A 22,394-nucleotide genomic window follows, 5' to 3' on the forward strand; every position below is an offset into this window, starting at 1 on the left:
TTGAATATTTATTTTAGAAGCAAGAGCATTTTAGCAAGTGACCTATAAATTAAGGTCAGTATTTTTAAATATGATGTTATATGTCAATTGTACTTAATAAAAAAATTAAAAGAAAAAAAGATTAATATACTTAAACTTACATCCCTGAGAAAAGATGTATGAAGTAATGTTTTTGCAGTAATACTTAATTTTTAAGTATTTCATCATTGATATTTCTCATTCTAGGAATTTTTATTTCATAATCATTTTCAAAAAGGGAAGAGAATGAATTTAAATAAAATAGTTTATCCTCATATGAATGTTCTCTATCATTAGATTTTACCTCAGGAGACAACATACATTTTTAACTTCTTTGATGTTTATAAGGAATATTGGTGATCATGTTAATATTTTTAATGTGTTAAATGTTATTCAACAGAAAAATAATAAAATGCCATTTATTTAAATTTCTATTGTAATGTAAAGGAAAGAGCAAGTGCTGATGATGAATTGTTTCATTTACAGATTATATTGAAGATTTTTTAGAGCTAATTACATTGTCATTTCTTCTTACAAAAAGAAAACAAGTATAAATAGTTGGTCATAGGAATCTTCAAGTATTTTCAGCTTCAAATTCCAAGTTATTGAAGATAACTCCACTCCAAAAATTAATTAATAAAATACATAGGAAATTATATTTATGTTTTTATTCTACCTTTGTATTGGAAATGCAGCAGTGGTTGTGGTCGAAATAAAATGTGACAAAAAATACAGAGACAAAGAATGCACAAAGCTTAAGCTTACACATTTTAAAAACCATTAAATACTTGTATCTCAATAGAGAAAAGTGGGCTTATGATAAGAGTCTAAAAAATACACATTAAATGTGGACAGTGGTTGCCTATGGGTTATGATTTTTATTTTCTTCTTTATATCGTCAGTGTTTCTGAATGCTTTGCCAGAAACATGTATTATTTTAACAAGCAGAATTAACAAAGTTGATCTTTCCGTTAAAAATATATTTTGTGCTAAATCTGTGAACCAAAATAAAAATGAACTTAGTTTCATTATGTTTCTTAAGGAGAATAATTAGAAAATGCTATGATTTTTAAAAAATAGTAGTTTCTATTTCTTTGTGAACTTGTAAGAATTGTTCACTTAGGGAAAAATGTATTTAGAGTTACTTTTATTTCTTGGGGAAATCCTTTGCACGTATGGGGAATCATCAAAGAAAGTATATTTTGTTATTAATTAAGTCATTAAAATTCAAAGTCAAAACATTTATAGATTTATCTTCAGTAAATAAGCATCATATTTATATCAGGTAAAGATTGCATTATAGCATATTGCTAAACATTGCATACTTATAACTATAAGAAAAAATCTATCTGAGAAAGCTGTTAAATGCTTTTGTTTGGTGACACATTTTATTCAAAAGATAAGAAATATCTCTTTCTTTGCAGAGGGGGTAATACATGACAATTCAACTTCAGGGGTCTCTTTTAGACTTGCATTAATATTGAGCAGTGGTGGAGATTTTTGCTTTGAGTACCTTGATTATGTTATTGCTAAATCACCTGACTCATGTTAAATGAAATATATAAAGGAACCATGAGGTACCAAAACTGTGTTCCTGTGCTTTTCTTTCAATTTCAATTTCATGCTTATTTTGATGAAACTGTGAAAGTAAGTACGGTTAAATAATATTAAAACCACTGTTAGATCATTTGTAAACTCTCATTTTCAAGAAGAACATTCATGAATATCATTCTGCTAGTTAAAATCTAACTACTTAAAACTGTTCAATAATTATAAAATATCTATGGTATTTATATTTATTTATTTATTATTTATTCATTCATTAATTCTTCTTTCTGCATAGATTAAACTATACCTGAAATTTATTATTCAGTTTTGTGTGATGACTTTTTTAAAAAAATACTATCATGTATTTGAAATGAGACTTGTGTAAAAAAGCGTTTATAAAGATTTTAGAAAAAAATTTTTTTAAAGATTTTATTTTTAAGTAATCTCTACACCCACCATGGGGCTGGAACTCACAATTCCGAGATCAAGTCACATGCTGTACCAACTAAGCCAGCCAGGCACACTTAGTTCTTAGAAATTGATTGAATCTCAGTTCTGCATTTAATATTTCAACGTGCAATGTTATTTTGTTTTAAAATTCTGGAAAGATAAAGTTGATTTTTGCCTTTTAACATATAGCCATCTGCAATAGTTTCATTCATTCACTCATTCATTTATTAATCCATTCAATAAACATTGAAAAGAACTTATCTGTGTTCCAGATACTGGATATCCAAGCACTTGCAGAGCAGAAGGGGAAATAACAGACAGACCGACAGATGCGTACACACACACACACACACACACACAAAGAATGAAAATTGCTTTGATATAGATATTTTGATCTTACCTATATTTGAAATACCCAGTTCTCTCTCTCTCTCTTTTTTAATTGAAATATAATTGAACTGCATTGTTACGTTAGTTTCAGGTATACAAGTAGTGATTCAACAACTCTATATGTTATGCTATGCTCAGCACAAGTCACCATACAGCACTGTAACAGTACCACTGACTATTCCCTAGGCTGTACCTTTCATCTTAGTCACTCATTCATTCCATTACTGGAAACCTGTATCTCCCACTCTTCTTCACCCATTTTGCTCATTCCCCTACCCACCTCGCCTCTGGCAACCACCTGTTTATTCTCTGTATTTATTTATAGGTCTGTCTGTTTTATTTTGTCTTGTTTTTTAGATTCCACATATAAGTGAAATCATATGGTTTTTGTCTTTCTCCGTCTGCCTTATTTAACTTAGCATAATACTCTCTAGGTCTTGGGGCGCCTGGGTGGCTCAGTCGTTAGGCGTCTGCCTTCTGCTCGGGTCATGGTCTCAAGGTCCTGGGATCAAGCCCCGCATCAGACTCCCTGCTCCGCGGGAAGCCTGCTTCTCCCTCTCCCACTTCCCTGCTTGTCTTCCCTCTCTCGCTGTGTCTCTCTCTGTCAAATAGATAAAATCTTAAAAAAAAAAATACTCTCTAGGTCCATCCATCTTGTTGCAAATGACAAGATCTCATTCTTTTTTATGACTAATTCACTGTGTCTATACACCACATCTTCTTTATCCCTTTATCTGTGGATGGACATTTAGGTTGCTTTCTTATCTTGGCTATTATACATAATGCTGCAATAAACAAACCAAAGGTGCATATATCTTTTAGAATTAGTGTTTTAATTTGTTTTAGTACTTAGTAGTGGAATTACTGAATCAAATGGTATTTCTGCTTTTAACTTTCTGAAGAGTCTCCATAACCGTTTTTCACAGTGGGTGTGTGAAAAAGAAAAAGGAACAAGGGTTCCTTTTTCTCCACATCTTGTCTTTTTGATACTAGCCAAGTCTGACTGGTATAAGGTGATATCTCATTGAGGTTTTGGTCTGTATCCATTATTCTTAATTAACAGAGAGTAGCAACTCAGAAATTTACATAAACTTATTATATGTATTTTTAAAGTTTGTCAGTAGGCTTTTTAGAGTTTCATGAAACATGGTTTTAGAAAATATTACTTTGAAAAAAAATTGCTCCTGTTTCAATTACTGAGATTGTCTTCTGTGTTGTTTATAATCAAGCCATATGGGGCCAATTATCTAATATATAAATTTATTTCCATTAAACATTTACCTTATTACAACCTCATTGTAGACAGAATAATGGCCCCCTAAAGATGTCTACCTCCTAATCCCCAGCACCTGTGAATAGGTTACTTTACATGGCAAGGAGACTTTGCTGATGCGATTAAGATAAGGATCTTGAAATGGAAGATAATCCTGGATTATCCAGTTGGGCCCAGTATAATCACAGGGTCCTTCAAAGAGGGAAGGAAGAAGATCAAAGGTGGAAGAAGATGGGATAAAGAAGCAGAGGTTGAAATGATATGCTTTGAAAATGGAGGAAGGGGCTCCAGCCAGGGAATGGGGACATCCTCGCCAGGGTGGAGAATGCAAGGAAAGGAATTTTCCTCAGAGTCTCTGGAGGGAATGCAGCACTGTCTATACCTTAATTTTAGCCCCCATAAGATTTAATTTGGGCTTCTGACCCCGAGAATTGTGTGTGTTTCTTTAAAGATTTTATTTATTGGGGCGCCTGGGTGGCTCAGTCGGTTAAGCAGTCAGTTAAGTCTGCCTTCGGCTCAGGTCATGATCCCAGGGTCCTGGGATTGAGCCCCGCACTGGGCTCCCTGCTCGGGGGGTAGCCTGCTTCTCCTCCCCTACTCCCCCTGCTTGTGTTCCTGCTCTTGCTGTGTCTCTGTCTGTCAAAGAAATAAATAAAATCTTCATTAAAAAATATATTTTATTTATTTATTTGAGAGAGAGAGCAAATGCCGGGGTGGGGGCAGAGAGAGAGAGAAGGAGGAGCCGACTCCCCATTAAGCAGGAAGACTGACGTAGGGCTCCATCCCAGGATCCATAGATCATGACCTGAGCCCCGAACTGAAGGCAGATGTTTAACTGATTGAGCCACCCAGGCGCCCCTAAATTTCTATTAAGTTACCAAGTTCGTGATGATTTGTTATAGCAGCAATAAGAGACTAATACAAACCTACATAGCAATAACCCTTCAAATGGCCTCTTTTTTTTAATTTAATAAAAATCCTAGGTTCATTCACCAGATGAATCACTGAACAGATGCTTATTTATTAGCAGAATGCGAAACCTTTTTATTACTTCCAGGGAAACATTAAGTAGGATAGCTGCTAACTCTACACATCAAGCCAAATAAGTGTCTTCAAGGGGGCAGAGCTAAGAAAAGCAGGTGTTGGTGTCACTTAAGCCAGAGCCGCTACAGTTCTTTTTAACTGAGACTCCAGATACCACTGGAATTTTAAGAAACCACATAAAAATAAAACATTTGAATGTGAATACTTCCGATGCTTCCTTGACTGTCACACATTCAAAAAGAGCCTCTCCTGGTAATAATTGTGTGGTGCTGTTAGTATATCAATTGCAGACAAGTAGAAAGCTGAACCCTTTATTGCTCCTTCTGTTTGCTAGGAGTATTCCGTATTAGAGCGGCCGATACTCTGTTTTACAGGGTGAGGGGAAAAACTGTAATAACTTCTGTGCCATTATTTTTGAAACTCGAGAGTTCATTAAAACTCTCTTTGGCTTTCTTCATTGCCGTCTTTCTTCCTCCTTATGAATTATTCAAGTCAGATTTCCATTGAGGTAAATAGTTTGATTTGAAGGTTTTTGTATCTGGATTTAGATGCAACAAGAAGTGTTAAATGCTCAGAATTTTAAGCGTTCGGAATGGCACAGACTCAGCTCTTAAGATGGAAGACATTTGCTGTTAACGCTCTGGGGCTGCTATTTGGGACTTCAGCGTGGAACTATTTGTCCTTCTGAAGTAGGCAGGCATTATGAGGCCTGTAGTATAAATCAGACTTTACAGAATGCTTGGTCCCCAAGCACTTTGAACATTCTAATCCACTTCTCAGTTTACAGAACGTTTTTGATTTTACAAGGTAAAGTTTCCCTTTTTTTATTTAACCTTGCCAATGCATTATTAATCTCTATTATTTTTCAGGTATTATATACCAAACAACAAAAAAAATTAGCCTGCATGTTTCTCTGGGATAAAATGAGGTTGTAAGTTTTGAGTTCTTCTTTCAACAAATAATGTGAAAGATAAGAGGACCTAGGAAACATTTCATTTTTATATAACTCAAGGTAAGCCTGATTTCTTCTTTCATAGTAGTCATCGCTTCCTGGGGATTCTGTGTCTTATTTTTAATTTTTAAACACTTAGCTCATGGAGTTTACATACCTGAAAAACCAATATATGGAACACATGGCTGGAAACTATATTGCTTTGGAACTAATGGGCAGAATTGGTTGAGTACAATGTAGCACATTTAAAAAGCAATCCAAGGAAATCTTATTATAGTTCCGTCATCTGTTAAAATTCACTTCCCTAATGTCACTTTCTGTTAAAGCAGTCTACATAAAATTATGTTCATGAAATTATGCCCAGGTGGCAAAGCGTTTTATTCACGTACTCTGCTCTAACACGATTTTTTTTTAAGTAGCAGGAGTTCCATTTACTAAAGAATGATAAGAACTAATATTTAATAATCACTATGTGTTAGAGTGTGTGCTAGGTACTTTGCGTGCATTGTCTACATGAATGCTCACAATGACTCCATGTTATAGTTTCTGTAGCATCCCATTTTAGAGCCAGAAAGTTGTTTGCAGAGCACAGTCTTGAATCGGTCTGTCTGACATCAGAGTCCATGCTCTTAAGTACTCAGCCAGTGATTACAAATTCAAACATGTATAAGAACAGAGATTTATGAAGTTACCCAGTATAATGAATGAATTTAAATTCATTTACGTTTAAACTGGACACTGGTCAACCTTTACCTATTTGTATGACTGTATTCAGCTTTCAGCCTCTGTTTTTTTTAATTATTATGTTATGTTAATCACCATGCATTACATCATTAGTTTTTGATGTAGTGTTCCATGATTCATTGTTTGTGCATAACATCCAGGGCTCCATGCAGAACGTGCCCTCTTTAATACCCATCACCATCAGCCTCTGGTTTTAAACTCTACACAAAGCCACACTGCTTTCAGAAGCATTAATTTATATGCATGATTATTCCTTTATTCATTTCAATTTTATTCAGGTTTTATCAGAGACTGTAAGTGTGCAGAGGACAGAACTACATTGTCATATTACCCTTTCATGCCAAATACCTACCCATTAACCCAGTCATGTGGTCTGTCTGGTGTCAGGACAGAAGAAGGAGCTTCCTACCTGGGCCTGGGGGAGATACTGAAATCAGAAGAATGTTCAGACTCATAAGCCAAGGGAAAAGTTGAGTTCTGAGGAGGTCAATATTTGTGGGGCTAGAAGAATGTATTAAGATCTAGCCTACAGCACTAGTGTCTCATGGCCATGAATATGAGCGTGATGGCACCTGCTGAAGGGAGCTGAGGCAACACTTCGAAACCAGCTTCGTATTTGGTCCGTGATTGCACCAGCCATATTATAAGGCAGACTTGGGTCATTTTTAAGGGATAGGGGATGAAGTGTATGTCAGTATTACACATAAAAATTTAAAGATAAACAAGGTGTTTAAGTCCTGCAAGAAAAAGCTATGGAAGAGCTATGGAGGTGCCATTAGTTTAAATTCCCTTAGAGGATTTTCATTGTTCAGATGTCAGCTAACAGAGAAACATAGGGAAATTTTGCCATTTGTTTGATTGTTTAAGGAAATATATTTTTGAGAATTAATAACATTCTTCTGGATATATGTAATTAAGCTATCCTTTCTCAAAAATCTTTAATAACTCCTCATTTTAGTTATAGCAGACATCCCTTAATTTGATAAGTTATTTAAGTTCTCTGGTCTTTAATGCCTGTGAAACTGGGTGTGTGATTTTTAAAACTTTTCTTCAGTGGATGTGCTGGTAAAATATTAAATTTTAAAATCACTGGGATTCTGTGCTTAATCAGAACTCTGTCATCTCTAAAATTCAACAGGTCAGCAGTCAGTTATGACAAGGTCCTTTATTACTTGGTAACCCTTTCTACTATAATGCACTTAATGCCCACCTGCCCTTCCTTCCTTCCTTCCTTCCTTCCTTCCTTCCTTCCTTCCTTCCTTCCTTCCTTCCTTCATTCTGTTTTATTACCTTCTATTGGAAAAGAAACTTCGTAAGAGTTCTTGATTCAGTGGTTGGATATGGGGAAGGCTTACCACTAGGGGGCATTTGAAAACATAAGAAGGAATTTGGGGTTTTCTCCATAACTGAAAGAATAAAGGAGACCTTGTTACGAGCATTTAGTAGCTAGAGGCCAGGGATATTGTTAATCATCTTGTTGTAGATGGAAAAAAATTCTCATGTAAAAGGTCAGCAGCATCCTTTTTGAGAAATATTGTAATGGATCGTGTCCTTGAAGTTTGAAAAACACTGTGGTAAAACTAATTTCTTTTCTGATTAGGATTTTCATTCTTTTTTTTAAATTTAATTTCAGTATAGTTAACATACAGTAGGATTTTCATTCTTGATTTGCTCATTCTCTTTTTGCCTCGAGCACCTCTCACAATTACCTGGTCGAAATCCTGTTTATTTTTTAAGGCTCAGCTCACATCTCCTCTCCGTTATGAAGTCACTTTTGTAAACTTCTCACTTTACTCTAAGCTCAGAGTCCTTCCTACTTCTTGATAGCCTTTATGTAATCTCTCTCTTGAACACAAGTTTGAATAATCCCCAAAGCCATAGGCAACTTGAGAAAAATGTTGCTCGCTTTTCCATATCAGGTTTGGCAAAGGGCCTTGAAAATAGAGAAGGCTTTTGTTTTGTTTTATTTATATTAAAGTGATGCTTCTATAGAGAAATAGACAATAAATAATGAAATAAGAGTGACTTATCCTCACCCACAAAAATATCACCATGATAGACATGCTACTTGAGATAAACAAGCCTGTGATTCAACCTAACTTTATTTATTTATGATTAATTCACTTTAGGAGCTCCATTAAAAGTAGACTATGAAACCTGTTCTTTAATATCCTTTCTTGTTGGATGTATCTTGAATCCATGACTTAAATTTCAGTATGCAGACTACCCTATGGTAACAAAGATTTTTCTAGAAATAAAGGTAGCTTTCAGGGCTTCTCTAAAATATATATATATATATATATATATGATCAGCTCCCTACCAGTTGCCTGAAACAAGATCAGGTATCACTAGCCCACTGCCCTAGTTCATATGCTATGAAGGAATCAACATTATCCCACAGCCTAATTGTATTTGCTTTAAGGAACAGGAAGTACTCAACTCCTGCTAGATGTTGGTAGTAAGTAGCTGCTGCCAGTATCATTTCTAGAACTTATTTCTAGAACCTACATGCACTTTGAGATTTTCAACTCTTCTCAAAGGATTCCTATATCCTTTGGGCTATAGTTTTAAAGATAGCTTTTGATGTTAAAGTTTTAATAAGAGAATAGAATTGTTTCCTTGAATATACTAGTCCTTTTTTTAGAATATTATTTGAAACCACATTGGTGAAACTATTGTAAATTTTGTGAGTTTAATGATCCACGTGTGTTTTCATGCTCGTTGGGTAATGGTGATAAGCTAGAAAGACGTTGCAAGAGAATTGCAGGTTTTTACTAAATATGAAGGAAACAAGATGATTCCATGCCATTTAGGACCTAAAAGAAAAGGGGAAAGATAGGAAAAGTTCAGTTAGCTATACCATCTATTTTATTCTGAATTTGGGCCACAGTGTATTGTTAAGTAAGGACTATCAGGTATATGTTAATGTATCTTTAGATCATTGGTTTTTCTGCATTCTTAAATGGCTACACAAATAGTGTCAACGTTGAATAGCTGAATTAACAGTTCTGGAATTCTCTGTGTCTATCTAAATGTTATATATGTATGTGTGTCTAGGTGCTTATTATTTCTTCCTTCCAGTTAGAATATGAATTTCCAGGATTTGGGAAGTCCAGTTGTATTTCCTCTGTGACCTTGGGTAGTACACCCATTCTGAAAAGCACTTTGGCAATATGAAATCCTGGGGCGCGGGGGGTGGGGGGTGATAAAGGTATGGATGGTGATGAAAATAAATGAAAAAAAAAATCCCTTTACTTTTTTCTTGGTATACTAAGTAACATTTGGGAATATAATATTAGGTTAAATATATTCAAATATATGCTGGATCAGAAAGTGCTGGGTAAGTGGAAAATAAGAGGTGACACTTCTGGGCATTTTCTTTTGCTATAATATCACAATTTTGAATAAACCATTTATACAAACATACACATATAACCACTTACCCAGGAACATCAAAACTGAATACTTAAATTAAGTTTATGTAATCAGGAAACATTTCAACTACCATGAGCCTAAGAGTATAAGGCATGTTGAAATAAATAAAATACCAGTGCTTTCTAGAAGCATTATAGAACCTCATGCATTCAGGACTTGCTGGGATTTGTCCTCTGTGGCATTGAAAGGAGATGATGGGTGATTATACTGTCAAAGCTTCTAGTTCTCAAATATAATCTTCAAAGGAGTGCTGGGGCAGACATAGAATAATTTTAATAGACTTTGGAACATCCAAAAACAGAGAAGAAAACTTGCATAATAACACAGAAACATTGCCAGTATTGTTCATCCCTTCTCCCTCCTTCTTCTCTCTCTCTCCTTCTGTGTAGACACACATATATGTTTCAATGTATGAATAGATGATAGAAAAAAACCATCCTCTTCTACAATATTAATTACATATTCTTTTCCTTGAATGTTATTAAGATACATTTCAAACTTTATTCTGTTTTAAGTTTTGAAAGCTTCTTTCAACACATTCCTTAAAAAAAAAAAGCTTTATTGGGATAGAATTCACATATACAGTTCACTTACTTAAAATATTTAATTCTGGGGTACCTAGGTGGCTCTGTCAGTTAATCAGTAGACTCTTGATTTTGGCTCAGGTTGTGATCGCAGTGTCCTGGGATCCAGCCCCACATCAGGCTCCTGGCTCGGTGGGGAGCCTGCTTGAGGATTCTCTCTCTCTCTCTCCCTCTGCCCCTTCTGCTCGTTCTCTCTCTCTAATAAATAAGTAAATCTTTAAAAAATAAATTATTAAAATAAAATAAAATATATAATTCCATGTTTTTAATATTTCACAGAGTTGTACATTTATCACTATAATCAAATTTAGGTCATTTTCATTACTCTAAAAAGAAATTCTGCACCCTTTGCAGTATCCCCCAACCATCCCCACCCCCCATCTGTCTTCGCCCCACACAACTATTCTATAATCTGTCTTTATGGAGTTGTCTTTTCTAGACATTTCATAAAAATGGAATCATATAATATGTTGTCCTTTGTGACTGACTTTTTTACTTAGCATAATGTTTTAAGGTTCATACATGTTGTAGCATGTATCAGAGCTTCATTTCTCTTTATTGTTGAACACTATTAAACTAAATTATATGGATATATTATTACATTTTATTTATCCATTAACCAATTGATGGATATGTGGATTGTTTGGATTCATCTGGATTCATCTTCTGGCAATTATATATGCTGCAGTAAACATTTGTATGTATGGGTTTTCATGTGAACATATGTTTTTATTATTTGGGTGAATATTCAGACGTGTAGTTGCTGGAAAGCATGGCAACTCTGTTTAACTTTTGGAAGGAATTTCCAGACTGTGTTTTTCAATGAGTGTGCAACATTTTACATTTTCACTAGCAATATATGAGCGTTCCAATTTCTCCATATCCTTAATAATATTTGTTATTATCTTTTTTATTATAGTCATCTTAGTAGGTATGGAGTGGTATTTCATTGTGGCTGTAATTTGCATTTCCCTGATAGTTAACAAGGTCGAGTATCTTATGTTTATTGGCCATTTATATATCTTCTCTGGAGAAATGTTTATTTAGATCCTTTGGCCATTTTTTTAAAATTAATTTTGATAAAATATATATAAAATTAAATTTACCATCTTAACCATTTTTAAGTGTGTACTTTAAGTATACACTTCAGTTGCTTTACAACAGATCTCCAAAACTTTTTGTCTTGCAAAACTGAAACTCTGTCTTCATTCAGTAACAACTGATTTCTCCCTCTTGCAGTTCTGGTCTTTGGTAACCACCATTCCACTTTCTTTCTTTTTTTTTTTTTAAAGATTGATTTATTTATTTATTTGAGAGGGAGAATGAGAGAGAGAGAGCATGAGAGCGGGGAGGGTCAGAGGGAGAAGCAGACTCCCCGCTGAGCAGGGAGCCCGATGTGGGACTCGATCCCGGGACTCCAGGATCATGACCTGAGCCGAAGGCAGTCGCTTAACCAACTGAGCCACCCAGGCGCCCGACCATTCCACTTTCTCTTTCTGTGAATATGACTACTTGAGATACCTCATCTAAGTGGAATCACACTGTATTTGTCTTTTTTGTGACTGGCTTGTTTTGCTTGGCATAATATCCTAAGGTACATCCTGGCTGTAGCATATCATGGCATGCCCTTCCCTTTTAAGACCGAATGGTATTCCATCTTGTTTTTACCACCTTGTTTTAGCCATTCATCTGCTGATGAACGTCTGGTTTGCTTCCATTTCTTGGCTATTGTGAATAGTGCTTCTGTGAACATGGGTATGCAAATGTCTACTCAAGACCTCATTTTCAGTTCTTCTGAGTATATAACCAGAAGTGGGATTTCTGAATCTTAAAGTAGCTCTATTTTTAATTTTTGAGACCACCATACTGTTTTCTATAGCAGTTGTGCCATTTTAAAATCCCACTACATTGGGCAAGGGTTCCCTTTGATCATTTTCAATTCAGTCATTTATGTGTTTGTTATTAAGTTATAATAGTTTTGAATGGATCTCCAACACATTTCTTTTTTAAAGATTTTATTTACTTATTTATTTATTTATTTATTTATTTGAGAGAGAGAATGAGAGAGAGAGAGAGAGAGAGAGAGCATGAGAGGGGGGAAGGTCAGAGGGAGAAGCAGACTCCCTGCTGAGCAGGGAGTCCGATGCGGGACTCGATCCCTGGACTCCGGGATCATGACCTGAGCCGAAAGCAGTTGCTTAACCAACTGAGCCACCCAGGCGCCCTCCAACACATTTCTAAATGATACCAATACATAGACTGATACAGTATTTATCTATCATTGTGTGTAAAGTGTTCTAGAACTAAAATATAAGCTGTGTGGCCTTGGAAGAGCTATGTAATCTATTCCTCCATTTCCTTTTCCATAGAATCGGGATGATAATAATACATACAGCATAGGTTTCGTTTGAAGGTGAAATCAGGCTCTGCATGAATGGCCATCCAGAGAATGCCTGACAAATGATAAATGCTCAGTACTTGTTAGTTATTATAATTACTAAATGTTGTTTTTTCAAATATATCTATTAGACTGGTGTTACAACTTGATCTCCGTGGTATATGTATACACCTACTTGTATAATTTCAGTGGTAAATGCCTTTAGTGGTTTCTGTTCTTACTGTTAGCATAGCTGGTGGTGAAAGACCTCGCCACTGCACAACTTGCCGCCTCTGCACATCATGGCTAATAGTTTAGAGTTTCAAAGAATAAGAAAGCATGAACAGAGCGTTACTTTAAAAAGAAACTTTATTATGATATATTTCAAAAAAATTCAAAAGTAGAGATAATGATTGAAGGAATCCTATAATCCTATAACTAGTACCCAGATTCAACAATGATCACCAGTGGCAAACAGTGTTAGGATAAATAATTTGCAGAGGTAATGAAAATATCTGGAATAAAGACTGAACAGATTTGGTGTCTCATGCATTTTTACATAACTCTTGATATGATTAACTTTCCTACGTCTGTGTCACACACACACACAATACATATATATGTTTATGTTGTTTTATCTTTAACTACAAGAGCAGGGGAGAAACAGTTCTCTGAATGTAGAATCAACTTTTAATGGAAAATGAAATTTTATTTTTTTAAAGATTTATTTATTTAAGAGAGAGAGAGAACACGAGAACAGGGTGAGGGGAGAGGGAGAAGCAGACTCCCTGCTGAGCAAGGAGCCCAATGTGGGACTCAATCCCGGGACTCTGGGATCATGACCTGAACTGAAGGCAGCCGTTTAACTGACTGAGCCACCCAGGTGCCCTGGAAAATGAAATTTTAAAGTAGAAATTAAAAAAAAAAAGACTCAATTTCCCTAAATATCTATCTATATATAGATATGTAAAAGATATATATTCCTATATATATATATATATCTTTTTAAAGTTCATTCACTTTGTGAAACTGGTCCCATCAATAAGATATTTTGATATGTCTTTCATCATAACAATCACAGTAATAATGTTAGCTATGCATACTGATGGAGAAATTAATCTTGGTAAATAAATTGTCCAAGACAAATGACAAAATATAAATAAAATATATCCAAGACAGTGTCCAGAGACCATTCCCATCCATTACAACGTATCTCAAAATATGTTATAATCATTAGCCTAATAATCCAGGAATAAGAAAGCTATGAAATATTGCCTTACTTGAAAAGAAAGGTTGTGATGTATTTATCATTTTAATTATACCTGTAATGGTATCACTTTAAATCACCCAAAAATATGTAGTGGCACACAATAATAGAAAGTTCCTTCTTAGGGCCTCTGGGTGGCTCAGTCGGTTGAGCATCAGACCCTTGGTTTGGGCTCAGGTCGTGATCTCAGGCTCCTGGAATCAGCCTGCGTGGGATCCACACTCAGCTGGGAGCCCTCCTGTCCCTCTCCCTCCCTCTTGGCCCCTCCCCTTGCTTGCGCTTGTGCTCTCTCTCTCAAATAAATAAAATGTTTAAAAAAAAAGTTCTTTCTTTTTCATTCTGTTAGCGTGGGGTGGGTAAACAAGTTCCCATGGCATCTCTGCTCCAACCAGGAACCCAGGCAGGCTGAGGCTCTTCCATCTTCATCAACTGGCTTTTTGATTTGCTACAGGTCTGTAATGCATACTCTACTCACTGGGGGGATTCCCCAAAAGGAAAGAACGATGAACAAGTCAGATTTCCTGTAAGCAAGCTCATTAGTGGCCAGCCTCTTGGAAAACACTATAATGAGGATATTTACCATCGCGGGAATTTCTTTAATCTATGAAATGGTCCCGATCTGACTAGGATTGCATGAAAATCTATACATTTATGGAGCATGCCTCACTGGAAAATGTCATATAAACTACATTTCAGTTGAAGCACAAAATGGATGTTTCATGACAAAAGCTCTCTTTTATATAAGTGATGACTGCATTTCTCTCTTAAAAACCCATGTTAAGGGATGTCTGAGTGGCTCAGTCGGTTAAGTGGCTGCCTTCGTCTCAGGTCATGATCCCAGGGTCCTGGGATCAAGCTCCACATCGGACTCCTTGCTCAGTGGGGAGCCTGCTCTCCTTCTGCCTGCTGGTCCCCCTGCTTGTGCGAGCTCTCTTTCTCTCTCTCTCTCTGACATAAAAAAAAAAAAAAATCTTAAAAAAAACAACCACCCATGTTAAATCTGGGCAAGAGTGAATCCTAGTGTGGTCCTAGGCCTTGCCTTGCTTTGCCTTTTATAATTACTGGTATTCTGGAAATTATTAGTAAAACTGGATATTGGATAAGATCAGTGATTTTTTTTAGTCTGATCTGACAGTCAACGGCTTGCAAAGTTGACCTGTTAGGTGTGGGAGGGAGTCTCCATTCCAGCTAGTGTAAAGGGCAAAAAGCTCATAGGTCCACTCATGAAAGAATTGTGTGGATCTGGCTTAGAAATGGGGTACAGTACTTTGGCATTTCACATCTTGGACTGAGCCATTGAGGCACCACCCTCAATTGCAAGAAAACTGGGGAAATATAGCCTAGCTATGTACTCAGAAAAAATGAGGAGAATATGGATTTTGGTGAGTTTGTTAAAACTCATTCTAGAAAAATGACTGAAATATTTTGTACATCTTTCTCTAGAAATAATAATATGATTATAGCTCATAGTCATTACTATGGACTAAACACATCATCACACTTAATCTTCCCTACAGCTCTATGAGTTAGAGACCAGTGTTGTCACTTTATTGATGTGGATTCTGCGTCTTAATGAGGTTATATACATTACCGAAGGGCACAGAGCCAATTTATCTGACAGAACCAAGACATGGACATAATCTGTTTTTTTTTTTTTTTCAAAGTATTTGTAGCCATCAGTCAAGAATTCTCAGAATAAGAATTTCATGTAGGTAGGGTCGCCAGATAAAATAGAGGACGCCTATGCTATTTTGGGGACATACATGTGCTAAGAACTTATTCAGTATTCATCTGGAATTTAAATTTAAGTGGATGTTGTATATTTTTATTTGCTAAATCTAGCAACCTACATGTATAGCATTACTATGTAGGAAAAAAAAAGAGAAGCTATTAAATCATACATTAAACTTTTCTATGAATATTTGGAAGAATGTCACCCTTGAATGTTTAGCATAGTGATATAATTGCCATACTCACATGGAAAAAGTAGCAGCATAATTTCATATCAATTTATGGGGAAAAATGTAGGTTTGACATAAAGGAGTATATGATTAGGATTAAAAGCCATGTCTACCCATCACTAGATCATGCATAATCTTGCATAAACCATCTTTACTAGCAAATATTTTAATATTGGAAATTATATTAAATGTATATCAAGGCAGATTTTTTGTATTTCTTTGAGTTTATTCATGTGTAATATGCATTACTTTATCCATTATATATACAAAGTTATTTGAATTTTATACTAGGTACTATTAGATAAATAAGTGAAAATTAACACTCATATATCTCTGATTCTTTATAATGTGAATAATTTATTATCTAAACTCGATAGTACTGAGAAGAAGGGATGCTTTTAATAATTACTCCAGGACGAGCGCCTGGGTGGCTCAGATGGTTAAGCGTCTGCCTTTGGCTCAGGTCATGATCCCAGGGTCCTGGGATCGAGTCCCGCATCAGCAGGGAGCCCGCTTCTCCCTCTGCCTCTCTCTCTTTCTCTCTGTCTCTCATGAATAAATAAATAAAATCTTTAAAAAAATAATAATAATTACTCCAGGACAACAGGTGAAACAGGGGATAGTTTCAAGCAAACTGGGATGAATGGGCCACCTAATTTTAAGGTTTGGGATCATAGAATGTTAAAGGAGGACAGCTGTCATAGACCTCATTTAATATAGTCTTGTATTACAGACTAAGAAATCTAAGGCCCAGTGAAAATAAACAATATTTTCTGTATATTAATGATTCTTACTCAAGTTTTTACTTTATTTATTTACTTATTTACTTATTTATTATTTATTTACTTACTTATTTACTTACTTGTTTACTTACTTTTAAGTAGGCTCCACATCTAACATGGAGGCCAGTATGGAGCTCGAACTCACGACCCTGAGATGAAGACCTGAGCTGAGATCAAGTGTTGGATGCTTAACCGACTAAGCCACCCAGGTGCCCTGATGACATTTTTCAAAAAGGAGTGATTTAGATGACTCCTGTCCCCTCATTCACTTCCCCTGTATTGTACCTAAGATTATCATCTTCCACAACAATATTCACTTCAGCTAAGGCTCTAAAGGCCAGAATGAAATCTTAACACACTAATGACAGGTATCTGTATTCATTCTTTTAGCATAAAGTCTCTTTTTTCTGAACCTATTAAGAAGTAAGTATGTGTTCCATGAAGTTTTGTGTTCCAGGCCAGACTATCTCTTTTATATTCTAATGACTCTGTAATGTTGTAGAACAAATGGCAAGCTGTTCTTTGAGTGTGGAGCTGAACTGAGAAATGGTCATGCCACAGAACCTCAGAATCTTCCATTAATATGGTCTCTGGAAAGCATAAGAGCAAAAACAGCTATTTTGATATTTTTGGAGGTAGTTAAATATTATTTTTATTTGAAATTACTGATGATTCCTTCAAGGAGTGTCAGACATAGGTGTTTAATTGTTAAACAGGAAAAAAATGCTTTAATAGTTTATTTACTCCCAAATTTACATATATTTAAGTGTTCTCTTTTGTTCTCAATTATGTAAAAGAGAGGCAGTATTAAATGATATTAAGAATCTGTCCTCTAGGGATCCCTGGGTGGCTCAGTTAAGCAGCTGCCTCCATCTCAGCTCATGATCCCGGGGTCTTGGGATCGAGTCCCACGTCGGGCTCTTTGCTCAGCAGGGAGCCTGCTTCTACCTCTGCTGCTCCCCCTGCTTCTGCTCTCTCTCTCTGACAAATAAATAAATAAAATCTTTAAAAAAAAAAAAAAGAATCTGTCCTCTAGGATGCCTGGGTGGCGCCGTCAGTTAAGCATCAGACTCTTGGTTTTGACTCAGGTCATGAACTCAGGGCCATGCAAACCCCGTGTGGGCTCCACATTCAGTGTGGAGTCTGCTTGAGATTCTCTCTCTCTCTCCTTCCCCCGCCCAATAAATAAATCTTTAAGAAAAAAAAAAGAAATCTATATTCTAATGAGACTGCTGGGATTAAAATCCTAATGCTAACACTCCCTAGCTTGTGGAACATGGACTAGTTAGTGGATTCCTAACCACTCCACTCCTTAGTGTTCTCATCTGTAAAATAGGATTTATAATATTAATGACTGCATAATTTTCTATGAGTAAGTAAATGATTTTATTTAATGTTTTAATCTAAAATACTTAAAAGAGTGTTCTGTCATCTATTAAGCACACAATAAATAAGCTCTCATCATTGTATTATTTCTTTTCAACGAAAAAGAGCCTTCTTTTCATTGCCTTGTTATTTTTGGTTTCTTTTCTTTTCTTTTCTTTTTTATTTGTTTCTTTTAGAGAGAGAGAGTGCACGTGCAAGGGGAGGGGAAGGGCAGAGGGAAAGAATCTTCAAGCAGACTCCCTCCTGAGCAAAAAGCCAGACAGCAGGTGGATCTCACAACCTGGAGATCCTGACCTGAACCAAAACTCAAGAGTCTGACGCTCAACTGGCTGAGCCACCCAAGCTCCCCAGTTTTGTTTTTTTCAAACATAAACTTGTAAGCAATAAGCCAGTTAAAAGAGCAAGACGTTATTATTTACAATATGTTGTCTTTTATTAATTTTTGAGATCAGATTCTAAAATGGAATGACCCCTTGGACATACTGCAGGATTATTATGTTAACTTCTTGAGTATTTGATAGGTAAGTAAAAAAATTGATTTAGTAAGAGTCATTTCCTATGTTTGAGAAAAGTTCATCTATTTAATCATTGTCTTCTTCTTAAGCCTCAAAGAAAACACTATGCAAATATTTAAGTTGGAATTTTAAAGTATATATTATTAAGAATGAAGTAGGAGAATGTAGTTATTTTCTGTTTGAACTCCCAGCTTATGATATACATACAAAATGAGAAGGGAAGTAAACTCTAGGAGAATCTTGTTTCAGTAAGTTCCAGCTTTTTTACTGAAAGTGAAAGATATTTCTTTTTTCAAAAGCATCCAAAATTAATAAATGATCTTATTCTAGATTTAGAAAGTAAGATAACACTTGTTATTTCTAAAATTTGCCTAAGGGTGCCTGGGTGGCTCAGTTGGTTGGGCGGCTGCCTTTGGCTCAGGTCATGATCCTGGAGTCCCGGAATCGAGTCCCACATCGGGCTCCCTGCTCGGCGGGGAGTCTGCTTCTCCTTCTGAGCCTCTTCCCTCTCGTGCTCTCTATCTCTCACTCTCTCTCTCTCAAATAAATAAATAAAAAATCTTTAAAAAAAATAAAAATAAAATTTGCCTAAAAATGAAATAAACACCATATGGATGGGAATTGGCAATAACCAGATTTTTGTCCCCCAAAAAACATATCTTCTTTTCAGAATGAGCAAATCAAATATTTTATACATGACCTTTCCCCATGCTCTTGTCATTAAGATTACTCACTCTCGCATGTGTTTTTCACTCTCATGCCCGAAATGCAGAGCATGATTAGAAAAAATAACCTCTTGCTGCTGGGGTCCACTACTCATGAAGCTTCAGATTAGTGATCAGCCGGTATTTCCAGTTTCCTTTTTTTTTTTTTTTTTAATTTTTAGTGACTTCGTTTTATTCCAGTGTTTCACTGCTCCCTTCAGTGTCCCTACACCCTTTCTATTCCCTCTCCCTCCAACCACTCAATATGGGGGACATTGAACTCCTTTCTTTTTTTTTTAAGATTCCATTTATTTATTTGACAGAGACACAGCGAGAGAGGGAACACAGCAGGTGGTGTGGGAGAGGAAGAAGCAGGCTCCCCGCTGAGCAGGGAGCCCGATGCAGGGCTTGATCCCAGGACCCTGGGATCATGACCCAAGCTGAAGGCAGACGCTTAAGGACTGATCCACCCAGGCGCCCCAACATTGAACTGCTTTCACTTTATTCCTGGTTTTGTTCTTTAGAACAAGCAGTTCCATTCAGTGGTTTTCTACCAAGTGTCTGTCTGCAAGTTACTCTGGCAAGCGGGGCCCTCACCACAAGGACGACTAAATGAGATAATCTATGTAAAGCACTTAGCATAATGCCAGGCACATAATAATGTTAACTATTACTTCTCTTTTTCCCTACTAAATAGTGGGCAAAGATTCAACCAAGGATTATTTACTTAACTACTTTTTTTCAGTATAATTACATGCCTTTGAAAACAAGATATTCTTCCAACTCTTGGAAATTGTCATGTCTTCTAATATCCAAAAATAACTGCATAAAATAGTGGTTAGGAGCCAAGGGGGGCAGATTCCCCGATTCCCTGGGCTCAAATCTCACCTCTGCCACTTACAAGCTGTGTGACAGATACCCAGACACTTAAATTTGCCCCTGTTTCCTCATTGGTAAAATGGGGGTTTATTAGATCATCTATTGCCAGTGTGGGAAAGAGGAGAAAGTCCATTAATATGGGTAAAGTGCTTGGAAGTGCTGGTGCATGCTTGCACTTAAAAATGTTAGTTATTACTAGTTACGCTGTATTCAACACTCATTATTTCAGCAAATATTTGTTGAGACCCTGTTAGTTCTTATCCACAATGATTGGTTTTAGAGTGCAAAGACAATTAAAAATATATTCCTTATAGTCAACAGAGGAACAAATATTAAGCAAATAAAAAAATACAAACAAAACTACAAACTATATAAAGAGGAAGGGAAGTGGACTGAGGGGGTGTGATCAAATTTGGAAAATAAAGCAAGTGTTACGGATAAGTAGGCATGCACTAGAATTCTATTTTTTCTGATAAGCAGTCATGTTTTATTTTCTGAATATAATAAGAGACAAAGCCTTATATATGTTCTTTACCAGAAAATTCTCTTAGATTTTCCTTCTCATATGGACACCTTATTAAGTAAAGCAAGGTATTTAGGTCTAGGGAGATTTTACCGTGGGTTTCATTTATATATCACAAGTGAATTGCTAATCCCAGAGGCTTTTACACTATAAAATGTTATCAGTAGTTGGGACACTAAGGTCCCATTTTTACTTCTTTAATAACCTTCTAATTATAGATTTCAGCCTTTATATTAATGATAAAAGTAAACCACAATCTCTCCCAAATAATTTTTATGCTAAAAGCAATTAGGTAGATGTCTTCTTGGCTCCTTAGAGAGAAAATAGATTTAGGTGTGCTGGAAAAACTTTGTCATTAAAAGCCTAAGTAACTATGATCCTCTTATGGTTGATGGTACAAGCAATTGGGCTCAAGTAGAGGAACACAGTACAAAGTAAAAATACTTGACCCCAAATTCCAAGGTGTATTTAGTAATGGTGTGCTTAACAAGAGGTGATGAAAGCAAAGCCCTTCAGACTTTGGAGGATAGATGGCAAGTTTGCTGAAGGGAAAGGAGAGAAGAGGAAACAAAAAGAAAAACTAAGAAAGAATGCAACAGAGATAGAAAAAGGATTTATAAATGCTTTGTGCTAAAGAAATATTTACTATAATTCCTTTCTTACTGTTATCTTATACTAATTATATATATATAACTATATAAATACTAAATATATAATGGTATATATAATTGAAATGAAATTTTTCTAGTTCTTCAAAATGCACTGTCAAAATTAGAAGTCTCCAGCAAAACTGCTCATTTTAAGACCACTAAGAGCAAGTTCTGGGAATTTAAAAAGATTTAGGTGCTTTCTAAAGTTTTTATATTTTTTCAGTTACCTATTTATCATTTATCTTTCTATCTTGTGCAACACCTTCATTAATTTAAAGAATTATAAATGAATATGATGTATATTTATTTAGAAATATTTAAGTTTCTTGGAAAAAAGGTAGGTGTTATCTTGACCAGGCACTATATGTTTATAAATAGAGGGAAAAATACTTCCCCTTTCTTATTAGACACACCTTTGTCAATACCTAAACTATATATTTAGATATGCTTTCTGATGGACAGCATAATTTAGTTAGATGTTCTAACATCTTTCATTATATGTTTGCACATGAGAAGAGAGAATTTCTCTCACTTTGCCTTATTTTTTAAACCTTCTCTGGAATGTATTCCTTGTAGAGAGCCTTATATTTAGAGTTGTCAAACACAGTTAATCTTCAGTTAGAACATGCATAAAAGTGCAAATTGTTACAACTTTTACCTTATGCTTTACTCAAAGTGAAGGAGAAATGCATAAGGTTTTATATGAATTGAATAGATAATCTTCATTTTGCAAATGATTTACATATAGAATGAGTGTTATTATAGGGAGTTCCTAATGTAATCAAGATCAGTTTCTTATTTCCTATTTTAAGTCATGAACCAAATCCTTCATCATTAAGTCGGTAGCATAGAGTGTGCTTGCTGGCATATATTATCATTTTTAACCTTATTTTTCTTTGAATGTCATATAT

At 35.5% G+C, this 22,394-nt stretch overlaps 1 protein-coding gene across 8 annotated transcripts in view; it reads left to right on the plus strand.

The window, feature by feature from the left end:
• The window catches only part of RALYL (RALY RNA binding protein like), a 685,749-nt gene that overhangs the window by 201,723 nt on the left and 461,632 nt on the right, over positions 1–22,394 (plus strand). Inside the window, exon 1 of one of the 8 annotated variants that reach the window (XM_027580106.2) lies at positions 5,637–5,735. The exons of the other annotated variants lie outside the window; for them this stretch is intronic. The gene's annotated coding sequence lies outside the window, so the exon portion shown is untranslated. Of the gene's footprint in view, positions 1–5,636; positions 5,736–22,394 lie in introns of those variants that run through there. 8 annotated transcript variants of the gene reach the window in all.

The sequence above is a fragment of the Zalophus californianus genome, chromosome 4, assembly GCF_009762305.2.
Source record: "Zalophus californianus isolate mZalCal1 chromosome 4, mZalCal1.pri.v2, whole genome shotgun sequence".
Lineage (NCBI taxonomy): Eukaryota > Metazoa > Chordata > Mammalia > Carnivora > Otariidae > Zalophus > Zalophus californianus.